The sequence below is a fragment of the Vicia villosa genome, linkage group LG5, assembly GCF_029867415.1.
Source record: "Vicia villosa cultivar HV-30 ecotype Madison, WI linkage group LG5, Vvil1.0, whole genome shotgun sequence".
NCBI lineage: Eukaryota > Viridiplantae > Streptophyta > Magnoliopsida > Fabales > Fabaceae > Vicia > Vicia villosa.
Genome location: NC_081184.1, coordinates 115,537,642 through 115,548,531, shown reverse-complemented (window position 1 = coordinate 115,548,531; position 10,890 = coordinate 115,537,642).

Genomic DNA, 10,890 nt, shown 5'->3' with positions numbered 1-10,890 from the left:
TTCGAACCCTTCATGACTCTTAGGATACTTTTCTCTCCTTGGAAAACATATCCTTTCTTGTCGAATTCACCAAGAGAAAGTAGATTTCTCTTCAAATCAAGAACATACCTGACTTCAGTCAACAACCTTATTGACTCATCATGGAGTTTGAACCTCACAGATCCAACACCTGCAATCTTGCAAGCCTTGTTGTTTCCTAGCAATACTGATCCACCATCTTGATCACATAATTCCTCGAACAAGTCTTTGTTTGGAGTCATGTGCCAAGTGCAACCTGAATCCATAATCCACTCTCTTCTCGAGTCACTGCTTGAAACCACAAGAACATCAGATGATTCGAAATCATCTTGAACAATGGCTGCATTGCCATTATCCTTACCTCCATGATCTTTCAGGCGTTCAGGGCACACCTTTCTTGTGTGACCCTCCTTCTTACAATGGTAGCATCGAATGCCAGATGCTTCGCCACTGTAAGACTTCGACAGGCTTTTGCCTTTCTTCTTGTCGAACTTACCATCCTTACGTAAGAGTTTTCCTTTAACGGCCAAACCTTCGCCAACAGTCGAAGGTTTATGCTCCTTTCGTTCATTCAAGTCCTTAGAGTACAAGGCTGATTGAACTTCTTCAAACGTCAGGGACTCCCTTTCATACAAGAGAGTTTCTTTGAAGTGAGCATGTGATCGAGGCAAAGAACACAATAGTAACGGCGCTTGATCTTCATCATCGATCTTCACATCAATATTTTCAAGATCAAGAATCAGCTTGTTGAACATATCCAACTGCTCAGCCAATACTTTGTCTTCAATCATCTTGAATGAATACAAAGCTTGCTTCAGGTAGAGTCGATTTACCAGCGATTTGGTCATATACAAACTTTCAAGTTTCACCCATAACCCTGATGCCGTCGTCTCCTTTGATACCTGCCGGAGAACCTTATCACCAAGGCTCAACAAAATTGCGCTGTGTGCTTTCTCGATCATATTCGTCTTCTCCGCTGCCGTCAATTCTGCATTCATGGCTGCCTCTCCCTTCAACGCTTCCAAACAACCCTGCTGAACCAGTAGGGCTTTCATCTTCAAGCGCCACAGACCGAAATCATTCACTCCGGTGAACTTTTCAATCTCATACTTTGTTGAAGGCATCTTCTCCACGCTCACCGCACCAGTTTGTTGTGAAAAACGATGTCAAGAACAAAGTATAATGCAAGGGAAGAATAAAGGACAAGGAAGAAGAGGAACACAAGAATTGGTTATAACTGCTATTCTTTCACTTTCTCTTAAAACAAGATTACAAGTTTACAAGAATAACAAATAACCTCTCTCACCCTAATTTAGGATTTGCAGCTTAGCAATGATGAGAGACTAGTATGCTATTTATAATAAAACCTAACATACTAACTAATGGGCTTTTTCAGCAAGGCCCATTACACAAGCCAACTTAATACACAAGCTAACTTAACAAATTAGGGTTTAAACACTAAAACCTAATTTAACATGCTAACCACCCTAGCATCTTCGACATTTGCATGCTAGACCCATCTTCGACTACAGCATGCACACTTCGACACCAACATGTGAACAACCTTCGACTTCATGCTTAACTCTGTCGAATTGTCGAACCAAGAAGCTACCCTTCGGCCATACTAGAGTTCGATCCAATATCTCACACACTTGTATTGTCAGCATAAAGTGAAGTTGGCACTATTTGAGGAAATCCAAGTTCATCCAAAAGACCACGAAGCCAAATTATTTCAGAGATGACTTAAGAACAATTTTGTTAACGTAACAATTTTGTTAACGTGAAACAAAAAACACCAACGGAACACTGAAGAAAATACTTGCCGACACCAAATCAACACCCCAATTCAGGATACTCGCCGACACCAAGTCAAAACCTTAATTCTGAATACTTGCCGACACCGAGTCAAAACCCTAATTCAGAATACTTGCCGACACCGATACGATAACACGATCAAAGCAAACACGATTTGTAAGCACCCGAGATTAGAATCACAATCTTGGAAGAGGTTACCGAGAACCGAGATGATTTCAATTACCGATAAACGAGATCTACCGAGACGATTTCAAGAGCGACCCAGTGGGGTGTCGCTGAATAAAACCAAGATTAACCTAAAACTCACAGGTTTGATCGAAAACCTACTGATACCATGTCAACAATTCTTGGCTTGATACTTCTCTCATTATTATTTCTCGTATAAATAAAGGTTACAGGGCTATATCGGTAATTACACTAAATAATTATATTTAAACTAATTCCTATTCACAATGACTACTTTTTCAAGCTTGAAGATAAATAGTTTGGAACAACAAAGATGCATGTTCTAGAAGTATATATTATCATCTGGATCATTTGCCCAATCATAATCACTATAGGTTATGAAGGAGAATTTTTTATTTGGATTTGCATGAGATAATAGTAAGCCATGTGTTGATGTGCCACTCAGATGCCTCAAAATTCTTTTTGCCGTGCTCCAATGACTGTCTAAAGGATTTTCCATAAACTACGTACAAACCTTGTTGACATAATCGACAATGTCTGGTCTTATTATTGTGATATATTGTAATGCACCAACATCATTACAAGAAAGGCTCTTGCATAACATCTTTAAAAGAAAAACCATATTGTTGATGAAAGGCTTTTCCCAGAAGTCTGGCTTTGTATTTATTGATACTACCATCAAAGTTTTCTTTTACTCTAAAAATTTATTTACATCCTATGGATTTTACGTGTGAAGGAAAAGTGGTAAGAGTCCATGTATTCTCGAAAAAGAGTGCATTTTATTCTTTTTTCATAACTTCGAGCCATTTTGGTTGAGCTAGTGTTTACTTGGTAGTTGTAGGATCAACATGAGCTAGGAATTCCACGGGTTTGGAATTTCTAGTTTTTGCTCTTGTAAGCATAGCATGGTAATTGGCCACCTATGTTAGTTTTGGTTGGTTATTTTGTAATGAAGGAGATAGATAACTTTCAGGGTTATGAAATGTAAATAAAACAAATGGTGACACAATTTTGTTAGCAACATCGTAGGAAACATTTGCTTGTGACTAATTAGAGGTCCTATGTGGAAACCTAGACCAGGGACTAAATAGATTTTAGATGTGGTACACTAATGTCTAAAAAATTGTTCATTGAGTATTTGGTTACCCTGCTACATATTGAGACCATTGGATAAAGGGATATTACTAGCATGTAAATGAGCAAGCCAGACATGTGTATTGTCTTTTTTAGCTAGAGTAGTAGGGTTGGGATTTTGTGAACTAGATCCAATGTTGAAAGTTTGCTTAGTATAGGTTGTAATGACATGACTTGGTACATTGGTTTGGTTTGTACAAAGGTTATGTTGATTACTTGTTATGACATGTGGTTGTATTGACTTTGATGAGTAGGACATGTTTCAACTTATAGATGATTGAGCCATATCAGGGTAAGATAATTTTTCCTCATTAAAGATCACATGTTTTGAAATATAAATCCTTCATTCACATTTTAAGAGTTTATAACCTTTATGATGTGGGGATATACCTAGAAAAATACACTCAGAGCTTCTAAGTTTAACTTTGTTTTTGTTATTTGGCTTAAACAAGGGAAGCAAGCACAACCAAACATTCTAATATTGGATTTATAGTCTGGCGTGCATTTGCAAAGATCATGATGTGGATGATAGACCAGGAAGAGAAGATGTATGTAGCTTATTTATGAAATGAACAAATGTTATCAAGCTATGGTCCTCGTATTGTATAAGAAGGTGAGGAGGAGCTAGTAGTGTTAGTCTCATTTCTACTATGTTTCTATGTTTTCTTTCCATAGTTCTATTTTGGTGGTAGGTGTGAGAACATGTTAATCGGTGAACTATACCAAGGTCATTGAGATATTTGGTAAAGGGTTAAATATTTCAGGGGTCCCTGCAAATATGTCAACTTTCAATTTTAGTCCCTACAAAAATTTTCTTCAAACAATAGTCCTCGCAATATTTTCCGTCCCTATTTTTGGTCCCTCCCGTTAGATTCCACTAACGGAGGCTTACGTGGCCCGCCACGTATCACGCCACGTCAGTTAAGGTAAATAATAGAAAAAAAAAAGAGAAAGATTGCGGGGGTTTTAAACCCCCTTTAAATAACTTAAAAGTGTCACGTGATTATATGTCAGTGACATTTAACCAATTTTAAATTGGTTGAATCACATGATTGGATAAAAAGAATCCTAGTAAAATATAAATCTATATCTACATGCATTTATTCATATCTTAAGACATTCTAACAAAGAAGCCAATTAAATTAATTCAAAGACCCATATATGAAAATTCTACCATATACTAGGAAAGAAAATTGTTATTTGTGCGTACCGTACAGTAACCTGCACATACAGCTTTCATATCAAACTAGAAAAAAAACAAAAAATCAGAGAAAAAGGGTAAAAACCAAATGAATTTGAAGTATACAAAAATAATATTAACTAATTAACCTGCCAATTTTTCTTGTAGTGAGCATAATCATCACTGCCAAAAACAATCTCACCCCTTCTTTTTCCTCTAGTTTACAATTGAGCCAAAAGCAAACTTGTCAATATAGTTTTCTAAAACTTTACCATAGAGACAATAATTCTAGAGGACATCATACCAAATCAAAAGTCATTCCTAGGTCATTAATAAACAAAATTGACTGCATTACATAATCATTTTTCCATCATATTTTCAAAACTTGTATTTCCATTTTAGGATGGGTTAAGGCATCTAACTACATCACATAAAGAAACAATATACAAGTTATATTCATATACTCACAGCTTGGCACCGTAGGTTTGAGGGGAATTGTAATAATCTTGATACCAAATCAACAGCTTCTAGAGGCACGATCTTCCTCAAAACTAGTAAAAGAAAACCATCAAATATTTATTATGTAATATGGTTGGTATGGAGTTTTGAAAATATTAGCAAGATGAGCTTAAGAATAAAGCATGAAATGCTATAAGATTTACTTTATTAACTTGTGCCGTGGATGTGCATTGGTTTGAGAGATTTTAAATTTTGTATCATTAAGATTCATGCATTTAAACTCTTCTATAGTCCAAGTTCCCAAAACCTATCAGAACAAACAATAAAATAAATAAAGGTCATTGATTAAGCTGACTCATTTTCAAATGGGTAAACTAAAGACATATCAACCATTCATTGATCCAGTTTAGTTGTTTACTATGTTCACTGGTGCAATTTCAAACATTTGCATGGGCAAACACAATAAATAAATTAAAACTTACACTAAAGGTATGCAAGATATCTATAATCAATGCTCTAAAACAACACTTAATTACACATTTATAATTTAGACTAAGTCCTTGAATCCTTTGCTTTATTCTCTGAGATTAACATGGCTGAATTAAAGTTATATATTGTTATTCTATCTTAGAGGAAGCATGTTGACAAGAATTTAATCTTTAATATAGAAGGTATTAAGAAGTCAAACAAGAGACTTTGATTACAAGCTGTATTTGCAGGGGCACAATTGTGTTTATCAGCATATACCATTACTTTTAGTAAATGGCCAAAATTAACATAGCATACTTTAAAGATCCAAAACATGCCTATAAAGCATACAACAATTCAAATACTTTGGTGGTTAATATAAAGCCACTCGTTCGTATACTGTTGGTTCCAACAAATTAAATAAAAATGGTGGTTAATATACCAAATATAAGGAATAAGTAATTGCATTAAAGAACTAAAAAAAGAATGAGAAACAGTGCCATGTTAGAACTCCAGTAAAATTATTAGAATAATATATTTTTCTTTTGATAGATAGAATAATATAACTTTAATAATTGCATTAAAGAAATAAAAAAAGTTGCTGCAAACTGACACATATACGCTTGACATGCAGTGTCTGTTTCATGTGTGTTTCAGAAGAGAAAGTAACAAAATTTGAGGTTTAAGTTGCCAATTATAATTCTATGGGGTTCGGTTAATCTTATTATAGTTGATTTTTTTATGTTTAAAGGTTTATAAAACTAAGCTTTCTTTATTTGCAGAGATCAGAATACCACAGGTTTGTTAGAATTTTGGTTAGTCAATATGAAGCCATCTTTGGATTAGATGGTTCTTTAATCCCCAACAATTTGATTAATTGCTTTTGAAATTTTTTTATTTTTTAAGTTATTTACCGCAATCTATCTATTTTTAATTAGTATTGACTTTAATTGACGTGGCGTTACACGTGGCGTGCCACGTAAGCCTCCGTTAGTGTAATTTAACGGGAGGGACTAAAAATAAGGACGGAAAATATTGCGAGGACCATTGTTTGAAGAAAATTTTTGCAGGGACTAAAATTGAAAGTTGCCATATTTATAGGGACTAAAAACTTATTTAACCCTTTGATAAATGGTCTAAAATCTCCCCTAGATTAAACAACTTGGATTTTATTATTGAATTGAGTGTGCACATATGGAATACTTTGAAAGTAGTTCGGGGCTTCAAACTTTTTCTTAGGAAATAAATCCATGTGTATTTTGTTGTATACATCTATAAAGGCTATATAATAGTAAAAACCTCCACTATAGGGATTAAGGGAGGGACCCCAAAAAAATTAACATGGATAAGCTCGAAAGTGCTAGAATAAACAGTCTTAGATAAATGAGCATATAGTTTATGATACTTTCCTAAGATTTGGAAATTTTAATTGAATATTTATTACTCAAATGTATACTACAAAGACTGAGAGCAGATTTAAAAGCTATTTTATTTTCATGATCTAGTCTAGAGTGCCAAAGAGAAAAATTATTGAAACACGAGTTTGTAGTTTTATTATTTACAATTGGTGATACACTAACAGGCCTAACATCAAACTAATGTGAGGATTCCATAGGAAGACTATGAAAGCAGTATAATCCAATTGCATCTAGGAATCCTTCAAGAAACACCAACATAGATGCCAGAGATTTGACAAAACATTTGTTAGAATGGAATTCAAAAAAACACATCATTGTGTTCTGGAAAATTTCAACATAAATATTAGGTTACTAGTTATGTAAGGTACATGAAGTAAGTTGTTTAATGATAAGATAAAGTTAGGTATAATTTTGGGTTTTAGATTTGTCATGCCAATTGTTTTAATCTTTAAGTCATCATCATCTCCTACAAGCATTATGTTTGATCCTTCATATGACAATTCATGTTGTAAGCAAGAATTGTGAGAAGTAATGTGATAGGATGCACCGGAGTCAGCAAACCGAGCTCGTGATTCTAAGTTTGATGGTTTGTGTAGGTTATCTTGATGCACAAGAAGAGTTGTAGCTTGTGTTGAGGTGGTTGCTTGATTATTCTAATGAGCTTCTTCATTTAATTTACCTTCATTGAAGTTGGCTTGTTTTTTGGGTTGGGTTAGTTCAAAAAATTCATCATAATGATGCCAATAATCAACTACTTCTTACCCATACTTTTCACATAACTGGCTTGTTGGATGATTTATTGAGCTTGAGCTTGTTCTTGCTCTACCACGACCACAACTATATTATTGGGTCCTTTGCCACACATCTCTTGGTAACCACCACGAGTGCTACCAGAGTTGTGATTAATTTCAGTGTGAATCACGTTTGCTATTCCATTTGTAACTTATAGCTCATGTCTGAACTTATCCAACAGAGCTTCTTGCATATACAATAGGGCTTCAATGCCATACAAAATTTAAGGCTCGATTTTTCTGTATACTTCTTAATCATTATAAATGGATTATACTTCTTAAGTAGCCCTTGGAGTATAACATCAATTTTATATCTTTAAGAGATTAGATCCTCAATTACGAGAATTAAGTCAGCGATTGCTCAAATTCTTAAAATGGATAATTTTCTTTTTTTGAAAATTTCAATTTAGATAGAAGTCGATGAACCCTAATTTTTATAAATGCATTGAAATGTTCATTAACATGATCCCATATTTCATATGCATTCTTGCAAGAAAAACACAAGGTAGAACTGATTATGAGAATATTGAATGCAACCGTGAAAAGTGCCTAATTTTACACAATCCATGATTTATACTCCTCCGATTTTATATTAGTGATACAATCTTCCTCAATCTTGAACACTGGAGGATTGGAGGGTTAACGACATTGGAGGATTGGAATTTGTGGAGCTTGTGAGTTAGAATTACTCATTCAATTTGTTGATTCCAGAGTAAAAAGTTAATGTCTTGTAGTTTGATTAAAATATTTGGTCCTAATACGTTTGAATTTGATGAAGTCGGGAAATGGGAAGCTTGGGTTTGTGACACGTGATTTCCCTCTTGTGATTCTACGAAATCTACCATTTTGTAATCTTCTCTAAAAAGTTGCAGATTTGCGAAATTTTAGGTCAGATGCTTCTCTGAAGCTTTATGTATTTGAGACAAAAGATTCTCTGAAACTTGTTGCAAATGGGAGAAATATGTGAGAAAGAATATATATATATATATATATATATATATATATATATATATATATATATATATATATATATATATATATATATATATATATATATATATATATATATATATATATATATATATATATATATATATATATATATATATATATATATATACTAGTATGTAAACCCGTGCGAGGCACGGGACAAAAGGGAAAAGGAGCACGATTCTAAAATGTTTGATTATTATTTTTAAATAATTTAATTAATTTAATTAGCTTAAAAAACAAAGACCAAATCAAAAGACACATTTGTTATTTTATTAAATTCTAACAATTTCCTATTTTTATAGTTAATCGGTGTATGTATGTGGTAATCATATTAATCAGCCTAAATAATTGGTGTATGCAATAATGATATTACTTGTGTTTCTGTAAATCTAATTTATCAGCCTAGGTAATTAGTGTATGCACTAATGATATTACTTGTGTGTTTTTTTATCAGCCTAGGTAATTGGTGTATGCAATAATGATATTACTTGTGTGTTTTTGTGATGTGAGTTACATTTTGGAAAAATAAAATATGAAAAGCAAACAAAATATTGGGAGACATGCAAAATATGTCTATTCACTAATCATAATTGTCTCATGTTTTTTTCATAAATTAATAAAATAAATCATACTTAATTGACTGATTTAATTTCACCATTTATAAATCTATGGTATTGTTTTTTTTTTCTTCTTTATATTAAAATACATCATAAAATATTAATTTGTCTTTAGTTTATAACTTAATTTTTCTAGTAAAATAGCACACTTTAAGAGAAATGATGCCGCATCATTTTAATCTATTAATATTATTTAAAAAAAAGAAATTATTGAAAGTGTTATTTCGTACCAAAAAAAAACTGAGATGTTACACATTATTATTTTCCATTTTTACTTTCTATTGCTTATAAATACCTCCGGTTGACATTTTTAAAATATGTTCTATTTATTTATTTATTTATTTGAGATATGATATTTATTTATTTATTTTGTGTGATGTCTATCTATTTATTTATTTTTGTGAAATATGATTTATTTATTTTTTAAAATTTATGTTATTTGTTTTATTTTTCGACACTTTCAATAGAATTTTATAACTTATTTTTATATTATTTTTATTTGTAAATAATAAACAATTTTTTTTAATATAAAAAAATTTAATTTGAATGAAAGTCCAATAGAAGATTTTTTTTAGAGAATAATTATTCAAAAGAAATTGTGAATCATTTTGACCATAATATTTTATTGTAAATTTATTATGAATTTAATATTTTTTATTTTATTTATTTTATTTCTAGTAAAACACTTGCATATTGAAATGAGTTATAATATTTGAACCTCGTGATGTCATTTATTTTCAATGAATGAATAGATTAATTTGAGTGATTAAATAATAAAGTATATTTAATTATTATTATTACTTTTCAAATGAATAAAAGGGTGATTAAAGATCGTTTATAACTTCTTATCCAGTGCCCCTTAGCTTAGCACCACCTTTTTAAAAATTATACTCTATTTTATTTGATTTACTTATGTCTAAAATTAAAATAAAATATATTGTAAATATTAAATAATTTATTTTAGTTTTTTATAAATAAGATAATTAATTTTAATAGAGATAAAATATGCACTTTCTTATCTTTTAATAATTATCTATAATATTTTCACATATTTTTTTAAAAAATGAATCTTTTTTTTTTTTTGCAATTTTCAAATCTTTACCAATAATATAGTTATTTTATAATCAAAAATATAATTATTTATTAAAAATATATTTATTAAAGATGAATTCTAAAAACTATGTCAATACTGTTAAAAAAAATTAATTATTTTTTTAAGATGATTTTTTTCCCTTGTCATTATTCAATATTTAACTTTTTTTCAAAAAATTTCCCTTATGATTATCTAATATTTATTTTTAAATATATAATATTTATAAATAATTAAAAATATAAAATTATTTAAATACCTCAATGCATTGGATCACAATATAATTAATATTAAAAAAAATAACACAACAACAATTCACAAATTTATTAGCTTTATTAGTTTTTGAGGTCTGTTTCTCATTGCAGGGATTTCTTACATAGCACTCCTAAAATCTTTGTGGTAAGATTCATATGTCAAGACAAAATTATTTGGTTAAACAATAATTCAATTACTTTAATATGGAGATGGATTCACGTCTTGGTAAGGATATTTGTTCAAAGAGACTTGGATTGTCACATTTTCAAGAACAATGGAAATAAAATTGTAGACTTGGATTGTCACTCATTCAAGAACAGTGGAAATAAAATTGAAACATTAGTCTTCATGATGATGACTTATGATGACTTATGAGTTAAGGCCTCTTCAGGTACACATTTGTGACAGTTCACCAATAATGATAAAATGGGTAGATATATAAAATAGGTAGGAACTTGCAAAGGAT